This window comes from Pinus tabuliformis, chromosome 3_2, assembly GCF_031772625.1.
Source record: "Pinus tabuliformis cultivar Carrire ecotype Pingquan chromosome 3_2, CPIR1, whole genome shotgun sequence".
Taxonomy (NCBI): Eukaryota; Viridiplantae; Streptophyta; class Pinopsida; order Pinales; family Pinaceae; genus Pinus; species Pinus tabuliformis.
In genome coordinates this window covers 1,138,783,077-1,138,800,872 of record NC_142302.1, presented here as the reverse complement: position 1 = coordinate 1,138,800,872, position 17,796 = coordinate 1,138,783,077, and the positions used below count along the sequence as shown (strand labels likewise).

At 36.0% G+C, this 17,796-nt stretch overlaps 2 pseudogenes across 1 annotated transcript; one reads left to right on the top strand and one right to left on the bottom strand.

Moving 5' to 3' along the window:
* Nucleotides 1-307: 307 nt before the first annotated feature.
* On the bottom strand, nt 308-1,907 carry LOC149184732 (chaperone protein ClpB1 pseudogene; annotated as a pseudogene).
* LOC149184731 (chaperone protein ClpB1-like) lies at nt 1,500-4,552 on the top strand (annotated as a pseudogene). The gene is made up of 4 exons (XR_016256831.1): nt 1,500-1,555; nt 1,916-2,192; nt 2,295-2,471; nt 4,067-4,552. The product of XR_016256831.1 is annotated as a chaperone protein ClpB1-like (transcript).
* Nucleotides 4,553-17,796: the final 13,244 nt, after the last annotated feature.

Genomic DNA, 17,796 nt, shown 5'->3' with positions numbered 1-17,796 from the left:
CAACAAGGGTTCTAGGGTTCTAGCTTTATTATTTTAATATATTTGCCGATCAGAATTTTTTCTTGTGACTGGTTATGGGTATTTGTTATTGTTGATATTTTCGTGTGAATATTGTAATTGGCATTCTGAGTGGAGTTTGATGGCAATACTTTGGAAATCTTAATTTTTTTGTTTTCTCTTATCGAAGCTTTAAAATTTTTGTAATTTTTATGAGTTTGAATGTAGAATTGTCTCATCACATCTTTTATTCGCGAATTTATCCGATTATTTTGCCGTCTTTGTAAATCTATTCATATTCCGCCGTTTGTCAAGCTTTTCCTGCAATGCCAAGTTAAAGGACCTTTAATCAATCAAGGCTAATAACATATATAATATTTGCTAGATCAAAAAATTGAATCGTAGTAACCAAGATAGGTTTCTCTTACCGGCACCCAGAACCAAATGTATTTCGTCAATAAAAGAGAATAAGTTTTCCTTGAGCTTCTTCTACCTCCTTCAATACTGATTTAAGTCGCTCTTCGAATTCGCCGGCACCAGCCACTAGAGCTCCCATATCCAAAGCTATCAATCTCGCTTCTAGCAAATTGCTGTTTAAAACCATTTGAAAAACAAAATGAATTAGCGGCTCTACCAAGCTTGCATTCTGAAGATAATCCGGCCAACACACTGTACCAGTGCGGACCCACAAAAGTCCCCAATTTTCGGAAGGCAACATACAAACCAAAATTTGCAGACTATATATATTTGTGTGCGTGCAAAAGAGCTTACCTTGGTACATCCTCGAACACTACTTTGTGCCAGCCCTTCCCCCACAACAGTCTTTCCAACACCAGGCTCTCCAATGAGCACAGGATTGTTCTTGGTCTTCTTAGACAAAATTTCAAGTACTCTCTGAATTTCTTTATCTCTACGAATGACAGGATCAAGCTTCCCAGCATTTTCAACCAAATCGTGGCCATATGTTTCAAGGCCTGAAAATTAGTATCACCAGACGCAGTATCTACCTTTTTGCCCTCTCCTCTGAGCTTCTCCACTTCGGATTTCACTCTCTCTATCCTCACACCTGCCTCTGTAAAGCAATCTGAATCTTGGGAGCTTCTTAGCACTACAAGAATAAGATGATCTACTGCCAAATGAGTGTCCCCCTTGCTCTTTTGTAAATACCGAGCACGTTTGATGCAGTATCTTATTTCAGTGTTAGGAGGAATACTGTCGGGGGCAGGATCTTGGGATGGGAGTTTCTTCAGGGCCTGTCGAAGGACTCTCTGTACTGCTTCCACAGTTTCCTCTCCAGCTGTAGCAGCAGATGAAATCGCTTGATGGAGAATACCCCCTTCGTCCTCGGTAAGAGCTATGGCCAAATGTACAGGAGTGTACTCGGCGTGACCAGATTCTGTAGCGATCTCTCGAGCCGCGGCTAGAGCCTCATTTGTTTTTTGTGTAAATTTCTCGGGATTCATTTTATATTGCGCTCTGTGAAATCGGTTTTGTGCGGTATTATGGAGATCCTTTTCTCTTCCTTGCACCTACAGCATCATCAGCCAGAAATTGATCAGCATTACAAACAGGAAATATAATCTTTAGCATTGCAGGAAAAGCTTGACAAACGCCGGAATATGAAAAGATTTATAAAGACGGCAAAATAATCGGATAAAATTCGCGAATAAAAGATGTGATCAGACAATTCTACATTCAAACTCATACAAATTACAAAAATTCTAAGGCTTCGATAAGAGAGAACAAAAAATAAAGATTTCCAAAGGATTGCCATCAAACTCCACTCAGGAATGCCAATTACAGTATTCACACGAAAATATCAACAATAACGTAAATACCCATAATCAGTCACAAGAATAAACCCTGATCGGGCAAAATATATTAAAACTTAAAAGCTAGAACCCTAGAACCCGTGCAGTTATGTGGGTTATGAAGAAGGGGGGCAACTGACAGAAGCAGTAAGGAGAAGACCCTATAGTGTTGTTTTTTTTATGAAGTTGAGAAAGCACACACTTCAGTCTTCAACACTTTGCTTCACATGCTTGATGATGGTAGACTTAAGGATGGACAAGGTCGCACTGTTAGTTTCTCAAACAGTCATTATCATGACATCCAACCTTGGAGCAGAGCACTTGCTTGCTGCATTGTTTGGCCACACAACAATAAAAACCGCAAGAGAGAATGTCACGCAAGAAGTATGCACACGCATTCCTGGACTTTGTGTATGCATCTTTTTCATATAATTTTATCACGAAGTTGACTGCGGTGCTTTGACATGCCCTTGAATATTGTTGCAGGTTAGAAGACATTTCAGGCCAGAGTTATTGAATAGACTTGATGAGATAGTTGTATTTGATCCTCTTTCTCATGATGAGCTCAAGAAAGTTGCTAGACTACAGGTGAAAGATGTAGCAATTCGTCTTGCAGAGAGAGGTGTTGCTCTGGATCTTGTTCTTCAGAAAGCCTATGATCCTGTAAGTAATCACCTTGTTTCTTTTTTATTCAGTCTAACTTGCCAGGGGATGTGCCCCCGACCATAATAAACTTGACACTGCATCTCCTTCACGAGTCGCTTCTCCCTTTCCCTATTGCAGGGGACATGACCCACTCCTTGGAAACATGTCTCCACATCATAGGAGATGTTGTGGGAGGGTTCCCTGACTAAATTCGACTTACCTCCCTTTGAAACAATCTAGAATTGCGATTTATATGTTCTATTCTGATGCCTGGTATTTTTCATTCATAATGTTTGCTCGGTGTTCTTCATGTACAGTGATTTTATTCCAGGTCTGATTTCTATTTTCCATGCCCTGTCATATAAATCTGTGTGGAAAGTTATTCTAGGAGTTTGATGTTTTGCAGAGTTTTGGTGGTGGTGGCCAACAGTGAATATTAAAAGAGCAGGACTTTTCAGTTTACAATTTCATTTTCTCAGATTTTCAATTCTCTCAATTTTCGCTTTCAGTTTCAGATTTTCCGATTTTCAATTTCGATGCTCTTCATTTCGATTTTCACATAATGTTCTTCATACAAACTTTCACATAATTAGTGAAAGAATCCTATTGATATAAATTCCAGGTATTTTTAATTATTCATACATCAAAAAAAATATAAATGTGTATCTTGATGTTCCCTCCTAACATGATTTTAAAAAGTGGGTACTCAGCTTTGTATATTGCCCTTCGGGAAGCCTATCATCCTGGAAGTAAAACAATCTCTTTGTTTCAGTTTCTTATTCAGAGTCTGTTTTGCCAGGTGATGTGTTCCCGACCCCAGTAGTCATGTCTTTGCATTTCCCTTTCCCGGGGATGCTTCTCCCTGTTCCGTGGGACTTGATCCATATTCCAGAAACGTCTCCCCATCCCGTGTTCGGTAGTGGGAAGGTGCCTCTGACCAAATTTGATGTACCTCACCTTGAAACAATCTGAAATTATTATATTGTCTGATTTGATGCTTAGAATTTTCATTATGAAGGGTCTAACTGGAGTCCTTCATGCCCAATGATCAGATTTTATGTCTTATTTGCATTTTCAATGGTCTGTCATATATTTTGCATGAACCTGTCTAGGGAGTAATTTTAGTCTGATATTTTTGCTGGCAGTTGGTGGTGGTGGCCAACGGTTGATCTTTAAGAGCTGTGAACTCTTCAGTTTACAGAGTTGCTTTCTGAGATTTTCAATTTTCTCAATTTTCACATTCAGTTTCGGATTTTCTAATTTTCACATGATTTTCTTCCTTCTGTATGGATCCCATCGATATAAATTTCAGTTCTGTTATTTAAATTTTAACATTTTCCCCTCGCACTTGAACTTTAAAAATGGGGTGCTGCCTGTCTCTGCGTACTCGACGAACTTAGTTCAAAGTATATAGTAAAGGGATGTTTTTGGTGTGTTTGCCGATTAATATAAATTAATGCATTGTTTACTTGTTAATACTAGTGAAGCAGGCAGGATCATTATTAGCCTTTGTGGTTTACGGGCAATTTAGGTCAAAATTTGTGAGTAAATGCAAGTTGGGGATTCTCATTTAAAACCTCTAAATGGATAACGTGGTAACGTGGTACTTGCAGGTTTATGGTGCTCGCCCCTTGCGACGATGGTTGGAAAGAAAAGTTGTCACTCAGCTATCTTGGATGCTCATCAGTGGGGAGATTGATGAGAACAGTACAGTATACATTGATGCAGTGCCTGAGCAGCAGACATTATCTTATCGCGTGGACAGGAATGGGGAATCGTTAACCAAAACACTGGTGCAAAATCGGATATCTTGATAGAAATTCCGAATTCTGCCTATTTTAATGCTGATGCATCCCAGGCAGTAAAGAAAATGAGAATTGAAGAAATAGACGATGATGAGCCAATGGAAGATTAGACGGTGAATGATGGCATCTTCTAGGAACTTTCAGCTTATTTTTTGTGATGATGCTAGTATAACTTGAGTTTGAGTGCCTTGTAATGTGTTTTTGAGTGGGATTAAGCTAAATGGCAATGCTTAAAAGGTTTCGATGTAAACTTATTGCTATATATTAATAAAGAATCGTATTTTTCCTTCTCAACCAATTGTAAGGGAGCACTCTCTTTTTTGCTGTTAATAACATTATTAGGGTGTGTGTTCAAAGTTTCAAACCAGTTGAAAGGTTGCTGCATATGATGACTTCTACAAAAATTAGACCATGTTGAATCCTTCCATCATCTGCAACTGCTTTTTCTGAAAACTTGTTTCATCCAGTTTGCACATCCAGTTTGCAAAAGAGAGTTTCAGGATCTGTACTCCATGGGTTAATATAATTAATTTTGAAAGGTGTGGATGCGTGTAGTTTTTTGTGAGATTCCGCCTTCATCTCAAATGGAGAACTCTAGTCCACCATAAATTCTATTATAGAACAGAATGTGTAGTGTTTTTTATTTATTTATAAAATGTATAATTTTAATATTTTAATTCATGAAATGTATATTTTACAATTTTGATGGATTAGGTTTAATGTTTGGAGTGTTGTGAATTATAAGTGGATCGAGATTATTCAAGTTTTTGGGTTGGTTATTTTTATGAATATCTCTATGTGTCGCTCGTCATCTTTGTTCGGTGTCTTTTTTGCCGGGTTAAGGATGAAAATTTTCGAAGATTATTAAGTTTCATTTGTTTTCTTTGTTGGGTTTTAGGTCAAAGGATTTCTTTGAGATGTACGTATTCATTAAATTACACATTTACTTGATTCAGTTATATTCATTAAATTATATTAACTTTATTTAGTTATATTATATTCATTAATTCATATAATCTCGATTGTGGGAAATACAACCTACCACGTGGCACCTACGTGGTTATCCATGCCATTGCCATACTATAAGTCAGCTGCTGACCCAACCCTACCTTAATTAGGCTATGGGCCTAATTAAGCATCAACTTCTTCGTCAACACTTTTGTCAACACTCAACCTACCACGTGGCACCTACGTGGTTATCCATGCCATTGCCATGCTATAAGTCAGCGGCTGACCCAACCCTACCTTAATTAGGCTATGGGCCTAATTAAGCATCAACTTCTTCGTCAACACTTTTATCCTGCTCAGATGGATCTGATGAGGCACTTTCAACTGTTGATTTGATGAGGCACTTTCAACTGTTGATTTGAAGTGTATTTTCTATTACTGATTTTGAGGCTGATAGGTTTTGATATTTAGCTACTGCGCTGCATGCATGCCTTTACTTCAACCGCAATTACCGTTGAAAAATCCCAAAAAAAAGAAAAATCGTCGAATGATCACGAGAATGGGTATGATTTAGCTGGTTTAGCTAAGAATGGAGGCTATAAAGTTGGGAAACGAAACAAAAATTTTAGAAGGTTAATGAGAAAAAAATAATAATAATTGTTCCTTTAAAGGAGAAAATTGGTAAAGATGCTAGGCTATGCATGAGCGGTAGAGTGAAGAGCAACAACGGCAGCGGCACATGTTCCTTGTCCCAAGTCATGGTATAGTTGGCGATTCTTCCAGTGTTAAGTTTTTCTCTAAGGTAATCTTATGCTCTAACTTTATGATCTAACCGACCTTTTGTATTTTAATTGCGTGAATTGATTTGAAAATAAATCAAACTTATAAAACAGATTACAGGGGTTGCATCTTCAATAATAAGAACAAGTTTACTGTGTAGAAATGGAGGGTATATGTTTTTATACCGGAGTTTTCATTATATTATTTATATATAGGTGTTAGATCAGGTATCCTAGAGCGGCGCTTTGTTTTTTTCCCTCTAGATTCGTTTTTGTTAGGTTTCAGAAGGAGCTTTCCCTGAAAACCTAATCTTCTTTGCCAGTCAATGCCAGCGGATTTTTCTGTGTTTCGGGAAGAAAGATTTTCGCGGATCAAAGTAGTATCTCACGGATTCGCAATTTAAGATCTTCTAGTCTATGGGGTGGTGGTATAATGTCAATCCAAGTTCAAATTCCACTGGTACAAAAGTTGCATCCAAGACCAGTTGAAAGTCATGGCGACCTTGACATGTAAAGATGCAGCGCATCAAATCGGAAGCGGTTCTTTTTGCAGGCAGGCCTCAACTATTTGTTTCTAAAAATGACGTGTTATAATGGATTCATCGGTCGGTTCAGGGGGATTTCTATGCAGGTTGATTGTTTGGTGGGTGGTGCTGGGTTATTGGTCAGCAAGGAGACATATGTTGTGTTGTGGGTGGAGGGATAGCAAGGAGACATGTGTTGTGGGTGGAGGGATATCTCTGAGCGCCTAATGTTTGGATAGGATTGACAGAATAGGAATAAATTAGAAGGATGATGAATTTGCTATTGGGTAGTTATAGGAGGGTGAGAAAATGGCCCTATTATGTCGACATTTTTAGCTAGAAATTGAGAGTTGAGATTAAGGAAGATTTGTGTAACAAATTTCGTGTTAATGAATGCCTGGTGTTACCCACAAAGAAAGTTGACTCTTGATTGATATCAATCACCGTGTTGTATGGAATTTCTGGTTTGTGCTTGATTTATGGAACTTTTCTTTTATAGAGATACATTTGATCAGCCTCTTTTTCTGTGGTGTTGTGCCATTTGTTCATCATATTTGGGTTTCTTTGCACACTAGATTTATCCAATATTCTGTATCTGGCAGTTGGCGACATACTTTTAGAGTATTGCCATATGAATTAGGTTTTCTTTAGCACTCCCGATGTATGAATTTGAGGGTCCATGTTTTTAGATGGGGTTTTGTTGCGCTTTGGTAATAGCCTCTAATAATACTTCTTCTGGTGCTATCAGGAATGCCTGATTACATATTTGTACGACTTAAACTGCTCTAAAGTGATTCAAGATCACTGTGAAGCCTTGGAAGTATTCCGAGAGTCTAATTTAAAAAGGTCTGAATACAAAATTCTGAAACGCTGATATGCTTTGATACTGCATTTGGTGAGAGACACTACACAAATAGCAGATATATTATTTTGAGATAATTTTTGTTAATGTTTAGCAAATGATCGAAAACTCATTGGAATGAAAAGAGTGCATGCAGTGTAGGTATAGTGTGGGAGTGTGAAGGGCCTAGATCAATACTGGAAATGAAAATAGTTAAAGAACTAAATGAAAATAGTTAAAGAACTATGTGGGAAGGAATGATGAAATATGTGGGAATCCTGGAATCAATCCACAACCCTACGAGCAAATCTAATAGAAATTCTCTATCTCATAATCTGAGGAAGGCACCCTATAGAAAATATCTCTTTTACTATTGATGAGCTCAATAGATGATTAGTTATCACACGGTGGTAGAGTTTGCATGTTATACATATGTCAGAGTTTGTTTTATATAATTATGGATTTTCTTGTATGTGAAAACTTGTTTTTTCCCCTTTATTGGGAAATTGAGAAAACGGAAAGATTGACTAATATTTATTAGTGTTGTAGCTTCACTTCATTTGCATGTTATTGCATTTGCCTGACGTCGTTCATGATGTGGACAATTAGATATCTTTCTGTATATTGGTATCAATAAATTTAAATAAATATATGTAAACATCTTTCTCTCCATTTGCATTTACAATTTAATTGACATTCATGACGTGGACAATTAGATAGCTTTTCTATATAATGATGTAAATAAATGTAAACAGGATTTGTATGTTTTGCTTATTTGTTCTCTTTTCTTAATATTTTGTAATGATGAATGAAGAGAATTTTGAAATTATTTGAATTTCCAGGATGGCCGTAAAATCAGCGTAGGAGATTGTGCACTTTTTTCAGGCTGGTAATGCACCGCCTTTCATTGGGATTATTCATTGCTTGACTTCAGATGAAGAGGGTCACGTGAAGCTAAGTGTAAACTGGCTTTATCGACCAGCTGATGTTAAGGTAGGCAAAGGGGTTTTGCTTGAAGCTGCACCAAACGAGGTCTTCTATTCATTTCACAAAGATGAGATATCAGCTACCTCATTGCTTCATCCATGTAAATTTGCATTTCTCAGGAAAGGCGTTGAAATTCCTTAAGGCATTTCTTCATTTGAGAGTTTATGACACTACAAACAGGTGTTTATGGTGGTTAACTGATCAAGACTACACTGATGTAAGTTTTCCCACACCATACCTGGTTAAATGATGGAAATAGGGTGCTTGTTTAGATTTTCATTTTTCTATTTGTATATCTAAATGTCATGCTGGGTATGCTAAATAAGGGGTGTTTATTTTGGAGGAATATTGTTGTCCTCAATGACTTGAGAATCAGCGTACGAGCAGCCTCATGATCAAAGTTCAAATTTGTCTATGATGCAGTGCAAGTATATAACACTTTGGACTCAAGGATTGAGGTTTCACAAAGAGGATTAAATTGATGAATATTTTTGATATTTCATATTATTGACAAAAGACATTCAATTAGCATCATATCTATTGATGCCAGGTCGTTGGTCCCTAAAGAAATCAGATACTGGATGTTGTAAAAGTTCTACTTTACAAGTGAAACATATCTTGCAGATATTGGATAATTGTTTTTGTTTATTTTTTCTTTTCCCTCCAACTTGCATTTCAGAACATCTTTTTCCCACTTTTTCCATTTGATATAATTGCTATTTGGAGCTAATTTCCAATTTTAAAGCAGTCCACGATTACTCTACATTGATGAACAAAGTTAAATTGAAGGTTTAAAATTTAAATGGATTTGTTGTGCCAAGGTCCCATTCTTGTTGAATTCTCTGGAAGGCGAGTGTCTTTTGTTTTATTGATTGGAATCTTGTCCAGGTTGACTTTTGAGATTAAGTTATTTGACAGTGACATGGATTTAAATAAAGAGATATAAGGGGAGGTGCAACTTTTGTGAATGATTTATTCCTCAGCACTATTTTGTAGGATGGCTTTTTTATGTAAAAGTTTTCGTCTGATTAGCCAGTGATCAGTTATATAATTTCAATGATAGCAGTTTGCAAAAAAAATTCAATGATACAATTTGTTGTTTTAAAATGACCAAGCAGTGAGTTATAACATTTACTCACGCACTTAAAAATTTGGAACTGGTTTGATCTTGATCCTCTTAATGATTAAAGTATTTTGTCTGATCTCAAAGTAGTTCGTTCAATTTGGTTGGTTGTATATTTATTATTTTGAAAGATGTACTTTTTTCGGGACTATTCCTTATAGCATGCAACAATTAGCTTATGAAACTAACCCAACGCCTAATCCTATATTCATCTAGGACTGTACATGTCTTTGAAATTATCACAATTTAATAATCTTATCGGCCTCTCTTTCTTTTTTTGTTATATGAGGGGGGCATCGAGGCTTCAAAACTTCTCGGGATTCAATCAAAGATCGACTACAGAGCTGACACATTCGAGGTGCTCGTGATTCGTGAGCAGAATCATGAGAAGAGTATTTTTGGTTTCAACGGTGATGTTGTAATGTACTCTATACATATCTCTAACTTTGATATATTTGTGAGCTTATAATATGTTACAATGTTATCTTTTTTATCCTTTTCATCTAAATGTGTATTTACATTAAGAATGTTTTGGATTTATTAACATAGCGAATCATAAGTTTCCATAAATTAAAAATGAAAATTTGTGTGGACAACTTTCTTTCTTCTTGGTAGAGTATTTGGATTTTGCTCTATGTATGTGCATAATTCTTTCCAAAGGCAATTTGTTTGTGTAATTGGCTTGCTTTTCGCTCCCTAAGTATTCAATCTGGTTGGGTAGAGAAGCATTGTCAAATGGTAGGGGATAGTCATGGTGATTATTGCCTTGGTCACTAGAAAGCTTCGTAGATGCTTGGCCATCTATAGAGGTTTCTTAATTTTAGGTAATTAACTTACTCTAAAATTAAATAAGACATTCAATGTGTTCCGTGTAATATAGATATAAACAAAACATCTCAAGAAAAGTAATTGCACAATGATCCAGTTCAAGAAAACGAGGTTTTCCACAAACCAATTAAGACTTTCAACCTTTTCGGCTTATTTTCTTATATCAAACATTTGTGCAGGGTTTCAACCAATTAACATTTCATTGAGTATATATCTACAAATCAAGGATTTTGGGATCAAATCCCACAAAGCAATTCTATACCTGCTCTTCAAATTCCTTCAAGCTTTTGAAAGTAAAACCAATGAATTATCAATATAATTTTACAATAATAAAAAACAATTAGAAGGCCTTTAGCCAACTCAAATTGCTTATCTGTTAGGCTTGAACCAACATCTCTTCTAGAGAAATTCAACAATTCTAATTTAATAATCCTATCGGCCTCTCTTTGTACCTTTTGGGACAATTGCTAGTATACATACAATGAGTAAACCCCCATGGTGTGCACATGACGACTAGTCGATCGACCCGACCCTCGATTAACAAGCCCCACCTAACTTCCTTGGTGGTTGGGGTCGGCCCACTCGAGCGAAAACCCAATTGTATTCCATGGTAAACCTTTGACCGCCAAACCCTCGACCATACTTGTTGTTTTCATGACATCACCAATCCACATGGCCTCCTCCGGGGGACTTGCCACATGTCACCTGAAAATGGCCCACTTGGGCCCTCAAAACAATTGTTTTCGTCTTCTACGTGGCATGCCATTATGGTGCCACACCACCCTTTTGCATACATCATCTTCCATGTGACCATGGTCCCCACCAAACTTTCGACCCTTGTGAGTGACAATTTCTCATTCTAAACAAATTTGGGACTTGGTCGACTCATGTGGCCCCAAGTAGTTCACTAGGTTCCATTAATTGGCGGAGACAATGTAGGGAAATCAACAATGTAAATTGAAATGTGCAACCCCCAATTAATATGCCCTTATAAGTGACAATTTCTCATTCCAAACAAGTTTGGGACTTGGCCGACTCATGTGGCCCCAAGTAGCTCACTAGGTTCCATTAATTGGCGGAGACAATGTAGGGAAATCAACAATGTAAATTTAAATGCGCAACCCCCAATCAATATTTTGACGTGGGGTTCCAACTTTCCCATCTGACGACTCCCAGCCCATGGGAAAATCAATGGCCAACAGTAAACGCAGACCCCACCCTTTTCCCTTTCCCCCCTCCCCGCACCCCTTTGCGATGTCACAGAAGGGGGTCTACAATCTTGGTTCCGGAGCACGATTCCACCCTCTACAATAGATGGTCTTTGTTCCTCGCAAGCATCCAATGACAAATATCAAGTGTGGGCCCCCCTTCTCCTCCCCACTGACATCATGGGGGGGCGGGGTTCACACTCCACTGTAGTCATTTATTCACCAGCCCATCACAATTATTGATTTTTACCACACCCAGGGTTCCAACCCTTGGTCCTAACACTTGACCATAAAGCCCCTTAAGGCTTGAGGCCCCATCCCAAAGACCTTGGTGGCTCTGATTATTGTCCTCATCTTCATCAGGTTTTGACTTGGCACCCATAAAGCCTATGCCTTAACCCCTAGCCCTTTCACTAGGTCACATGCCCCGCCATGTGGCCGAGGGCTAATCCCAACTTCAAGCCACTAATCATGGCATAATAATGTTATTATGATTATATAAATATGTATATATATTCACAGAGGTCTTACCGAGGCCTTGGTGTTACAAAGCATTTTGTCACTGTCCCTGTACTCCCCGTTCCTTGATCCTGGAGGATGTTATGAACATAAATTATGTAAAAATAAATAAAAATAGATAATAAATAATAATCATAATAATATAAATATAATAATAAATAATAAGTAAATTAACTAATGGTTAGTTAGTTAATAATGAAAAGGCATATCTTAGAGACATGCTTGTTCGTGAAAGGGTACTTACCTGGCTATATATACAGGACCCTCATTGTTATTTGTACTCATCCTACATCAATTCTTTTATATAATATACCCTTTCCATTAACTGTCCTAAAATGGATGTATTTGTCTACGAAGTATTTTAATATAATATTTACGTTGCGTATACGACTTTTGGTCATTACATTGGTATCAGAGCATCCTCTGGTCGCTCAACCGCTGCACATATTCGTGCGTTCTCTGATCTAGGTCTTTGACCGTCAAATTCATCAACACTGTTTTCGTTGAAGCGTTTCTCTACAAGAATTTGGAGTTTCTCCATTTCGCTATCAAGCATTTGGCCATTCAATATATATATATATATATATATATATATATATATATATATATATATTCGTGCATTCTTTGATCTAGGTTTTTGACTGTCAAATTCATCAACACTGTTTTTGTTGAAGCGTTTCTTTACAATAATTTGGAGTTTCTCCATTTCGCTATCAAGCATTTGGCCATTCAATATATATATATATAGAGAGAGAGAGAGAGAGAGAGAGAGAGAGAGAGAGGAAATAAAAAGTCAAAAAACAAAAATTAAAAAGAAATAAAGAAAATAAAATCAATTTAAAAAGAAAGAAGAAAAAATAAAATAAAATAAGTACATATATGATAAAAAGTGCATAATAAAGATAGGTGGAAGTCTTTCCAAATTTATTTAAAACTATACGTAAGAGAAGTTTTCCAAATTTATTTAAAACTATACGTAAGAGAAGGAAGAGTAGATAATATTATTTTGATTCTTCATTAAGTGATTTACAAGCCGTGGTTATAGAAGTCCGTGTTAATTGCCCATGGTATTTTAAAAGTAAAAGAAAAACAAAAGAAGTACAAAATCTCTTTATGTGAATGGTAAGTTTTACTTTTTACATGGAGAAACCCGTTGTTTTAGAAACCCGTGATAATTGCCCATGGTATTTTAAAAGTACAAGAAAAACAAAAGGAATACAAAATCTCTTTACGTGAATGGTAAGTTATACTTTTTACGTGAAGAGTAGATAATATTATTTTGATTCTTCATTAAGTGGTTTACAAGCCCGTGGTTTTAGAAACCAATTGTAAGTTATACTTTTTACGTGAAGAGTAGATAATATTATTTTGATTCTTCATTAAGTGGTTTACAAGCCCGTGGTTCTAGAAACCAATGGTAATTGTTCGTGGTATTTTAAAAGTAAAAGAAAAACAAAAAGAATACAAAATCTCTTTATGTAAATGGTAAGTTTTACTTTTTACGTTAACCGAGTCAAAAGTACATAAGTGAACATATATTTTATAATATACGCCAAAGGTGAATAGCCACGTTTCACTAGGGTTGTAACTTTTCAAAAAGAAAAAGAAAAAATATTATAAATAAAATATATATAAAGAGAAGTATTATATTATAAAGGGGTATTTAAAGAAAAGTTCACGTCATAAAATTATTGAAAATATATATAAGTACAAAGCGGGTATTATTATAAAAGGTTTCATAAGGATAAAATATCAGTTAAGAGTTAAGAGTTTACGTTAAAGTGAAATTGAATTAAATTTTAAAGAGTTATATGAAATTTAAAAGACAATAAGATATTTAAAAGAAGCCAATTGAAACAATATTTAAATATTCTTTTTAAAGTACAAAAAGAAAAAAAGGAAAAAAACGTAAGTAGAATTATATAAAAAGAATACAAAAGAGTTTTGAAATATTAAGGATAATAGGAAATTGGATTAAAAGAGTTTTGAAAAATTATATATATATATATATTAAAAAGGCACTTTTAAAGGAGATTTGAAGTACAAAGTTCAAATGAACTTTAAATATAATACCTTAAGTCATCACGACAAAACAAATGGGATCAATCATTGAAAAAAGAATGATGGAGCTCAATTCTAAAACGATAAAGAAGAAAGGTTTTCTTATAATGGTCTTTTAGTTACAGATCATAGAGTAATTACATTAAAAGGAAATATCCAAGGAAGAGAAGTTAATATCGCTATCAACCCAAGCAATGATAAAAATTATATCAACATCAACTTGGCAAATCAACTATTAATTCCAGAGCTAAGCATTGGTGTAAAGAAAAATACTTTTGACCAAAACAAGTATAAAATTAGTGATCTACAAGTGACAATAGGTCATTATGACTACATATCTCAATTTCATGTTGTAAGGACGGATAGAAACACTGACATCATACTTGGTCAACCCTGGTTTAAGGATTTGGGTACATTCATGTTACACATAAAGAAATAAGCTTTGACGTTCATTTATAAAGGTAAGATGGTCATGTTTCGAGACATAACAAGTAAATCAAAATCAATAAAATCTTCATTAGAAGACCCTAAGGATATCTCAGATTTGATGTTTCAAGATAACGAAAAAACTATATCAAAGAGGCAAAAAGAGCTTGAAGAAGTCATTTGCAGCAGAGACAAAGAAATTTTGCGCCTAAGAGATCACCAGGAAAAAATACTCGAACAAGTCAAAAAGGTTAAAACATCAAAGAAGGAACTTAATCAGCGTTTATTAGAACAAGAAGAAAAATTACGTTTAAAGAGCCTTAACCAAACATTAGTAGAACAAATCAAGTGTTTAAAAGATGAGAAGCGTGAAGGCCAAAATAAAGTTGACTCAGAGAATGAGGAATGCTTACATCTCAAAAATCATAATCAAAATCTGCTCAAACAGAGTAAAACACTTAAGGACGATAAGAAGTCATTGACGAATAGGTTCAAATAACTTGTCGCAAAGGAAGGATCAAAATCTCCAAATGTAATAGTCCAAACTGAAGAAACAAAGATCAAGACCACTAATCTCGCAGTTCAGGCAAATCCAAACCTTACTGAAGTAAAAACGTACTCAGATGTTGTCGTTCAAATAGAGGACACCCCAAATAAAGATTCAGTAGTTAAGTCAACAACAACAATGCCTGGTGGCAATCAAGAAACTGTCATAAAAACATTAAAGTTCAAACAAGAAAAACTCCTTATCTACATCCGAATCACAAGAGTAGACATCTTAATCAATCTACAAATATGCATCACTCAGAACATAAACAACAAACTTATGTTACAAAGAATACTAAAGTGAGCTCAATTCAGTCTATTGATAACAATTTGTTAAAAAATTCCAGTAATTAGAAGATTCCACAGAAGGTTAATCTAGGATGGTCTGATCCATTCTCAGTAAGACAATTTTATATATCACTCCAAGGCTCATATCAACTTGTATCGACAAAGATGATTGTTCCTAAACAAGAAGGCATTCGTAGCAGAAAACGATATCAAGCAGAAGATATTCGTAGCAGAAAAGAGATCAAGCCTTTCTTCAACAAGCTTTGAGGACAAAGCTTTTTGAAGGAGAAGACAATGTTATGAACATAAATTATGTAAAAATAAATAAAAATAGATAATAAATAATAATCATAATAATATAAATATAATAATAAATAATAAGTAAATTAACTAATGGTTAGTTAGTTAATAATGAAAAGGCATGTCTTAGAGACATACTTGTTCGTGAAAGGGTACTTACCTAGCTATATATACAGGACCCTCATTGTCATTTGTACTCATCCTACATCAATTCTTTTATATAATATACTATTTACATTTATTGTCCTACAATGGATGTATTTGTCTACGAAGTATTTTAATATAATATTTATGTTGCGTATAAGACTTTTGGTCGTTACAGAGGACCTCTACAGTGAACCCCGCATGCTTTTCCTTCATGAAGAAACTCCCATTATGTCCCTCTTCATGAGCAGATCATTTTCCTTTTGTTTTGCCCAGTTTACAACACTGGCGCTAATGGCCTTTGTCTCCCCCGCGTCGATGTGCAGATATTAGCACTACTCCTTGCGCCGACCAGAGCGACTGAGCTGTGTTTTAGTCGCGTCGGTCATGTTATGGAGAGTTTTTTAAATTAGAGCCGAAAATTCCAGCTCTAGAAGCTTCGTAATGGAAGTTTGGTAAATGGTTTGGCCGGATGGGGTCGAGGATGACAGTTTGGGCTCCTTTCCCCTATAATGATGGAATTACCTCAAGGGATAAATCCTTCTCCCATGAGAAGATGATCCATCTCCCATCCATATTTCCTATATAAACCTCCCTTCTTCCCAAGCACAAACTAGTGTGTGAGTGTTATAGTCACAGTTGACAGTTTTGGCTGAGTGTGAGTATACTATTTTGGATTAGACAAGCAAGTTATTACTAGTTGTAGCCATCTAGTTGTGTGAGGGAGAAGTGTGTTTGGTTTGGAGTGAAGCCTAAAGGGAAGAGCTTTAAAACTATTGTTGTTTGAAGTCATCGTGGAATGCTAGCAGAAGTGTGTGGGAACTTGGTCTTGTCAGAGGAAGACTGCAACGTCAAGACGAATGATTGTAATCTCTCTTTGATATTAATATATGCAACTATCGATTGATTTCCTACATGTTTTGTAATATTACATATTCATGTCTTAATGTTTCTTGACTTATTAAGTAGGTTGAATTGCAATTTGTCTATTATTATGTTTGTGTGTTGTTGTTGTTTACTTGTTTCGGGAGTTTGAAGAAGGAAGCAAGAGATCACTGGAGCGAGTGAGCGAGGACATCATCAAGAAGGATAAGCGACCAAGAGGTAAGTCTTCTTGATTGATTCTAACCTAAGGAAATCTTTCATAGAATGTATCTATTGTGGCTAGACCCATTATTGGGTTAGAGGAATTCGTTTGTGTCCGCACTTATAATTTTACTTCACCACAAATTGGCGACTCTGCTGGGGAGATCCCATCTTTTTGTTTGTTTTGGATTTCATGATTTCGTGATAACTTTTTTAGTTTCACGTTTTCCATTTGGTTCTTTTTCTTTTCTCCTACTTACTGGCCTGAGTCTAAAATTCATAGTAGCAGATCTGGTCCCTGGTTTGAATTTTTTTATTTATTTTTCCTTAGTTACCTTGGCCAGCGCGTTTAATCTACTGACAGTCGCGCCGACCAGCGTGAATTGCTGAGCAACAGTCGCGCCAACCAGCCTCTGGCGCTTGTTGTCAGTTAGGTAGTCGCGTCGATGCCTGTAAGTGAAGATTAGGGCTTGACCCCAATCTTGACCAGTGTGTTATACTCTTGTGTTTTTGACCCCGTGAGCCTTTTTGATTGTTTTCTCCCTGATTAGAAAGCTACTTTTCATTTGGTTTTGCTTGCTTGTTGGCTTGTCATCTTTCTATTCGATTGATTGAGTCATTGAGTGGCCAGCGACACTAGGGCATCTAGTTAGTCACCCATTCAGCAGCTTGTGGACTCACTAAGTCCGGTTGTAGGTGTGTTTACTCCTTGCATTTGCTTTTTGGTCATTTTACGACTTTGACCTCTTTTTACACAAGTTTGAAAAAGTTTTGTTTACTAGCTTGAACGTCTCTTTCCAGCATAGATTACATTGTTGGCCTTGAGTTTGGTAAAGTCGGTTTTTCATTGACCTAAATGAACTTCTCTTTTCATGTTTTTATCTGCTTGAAGAACTCATTGTTTCAAAAACTTTTTCATTGAACATTTGT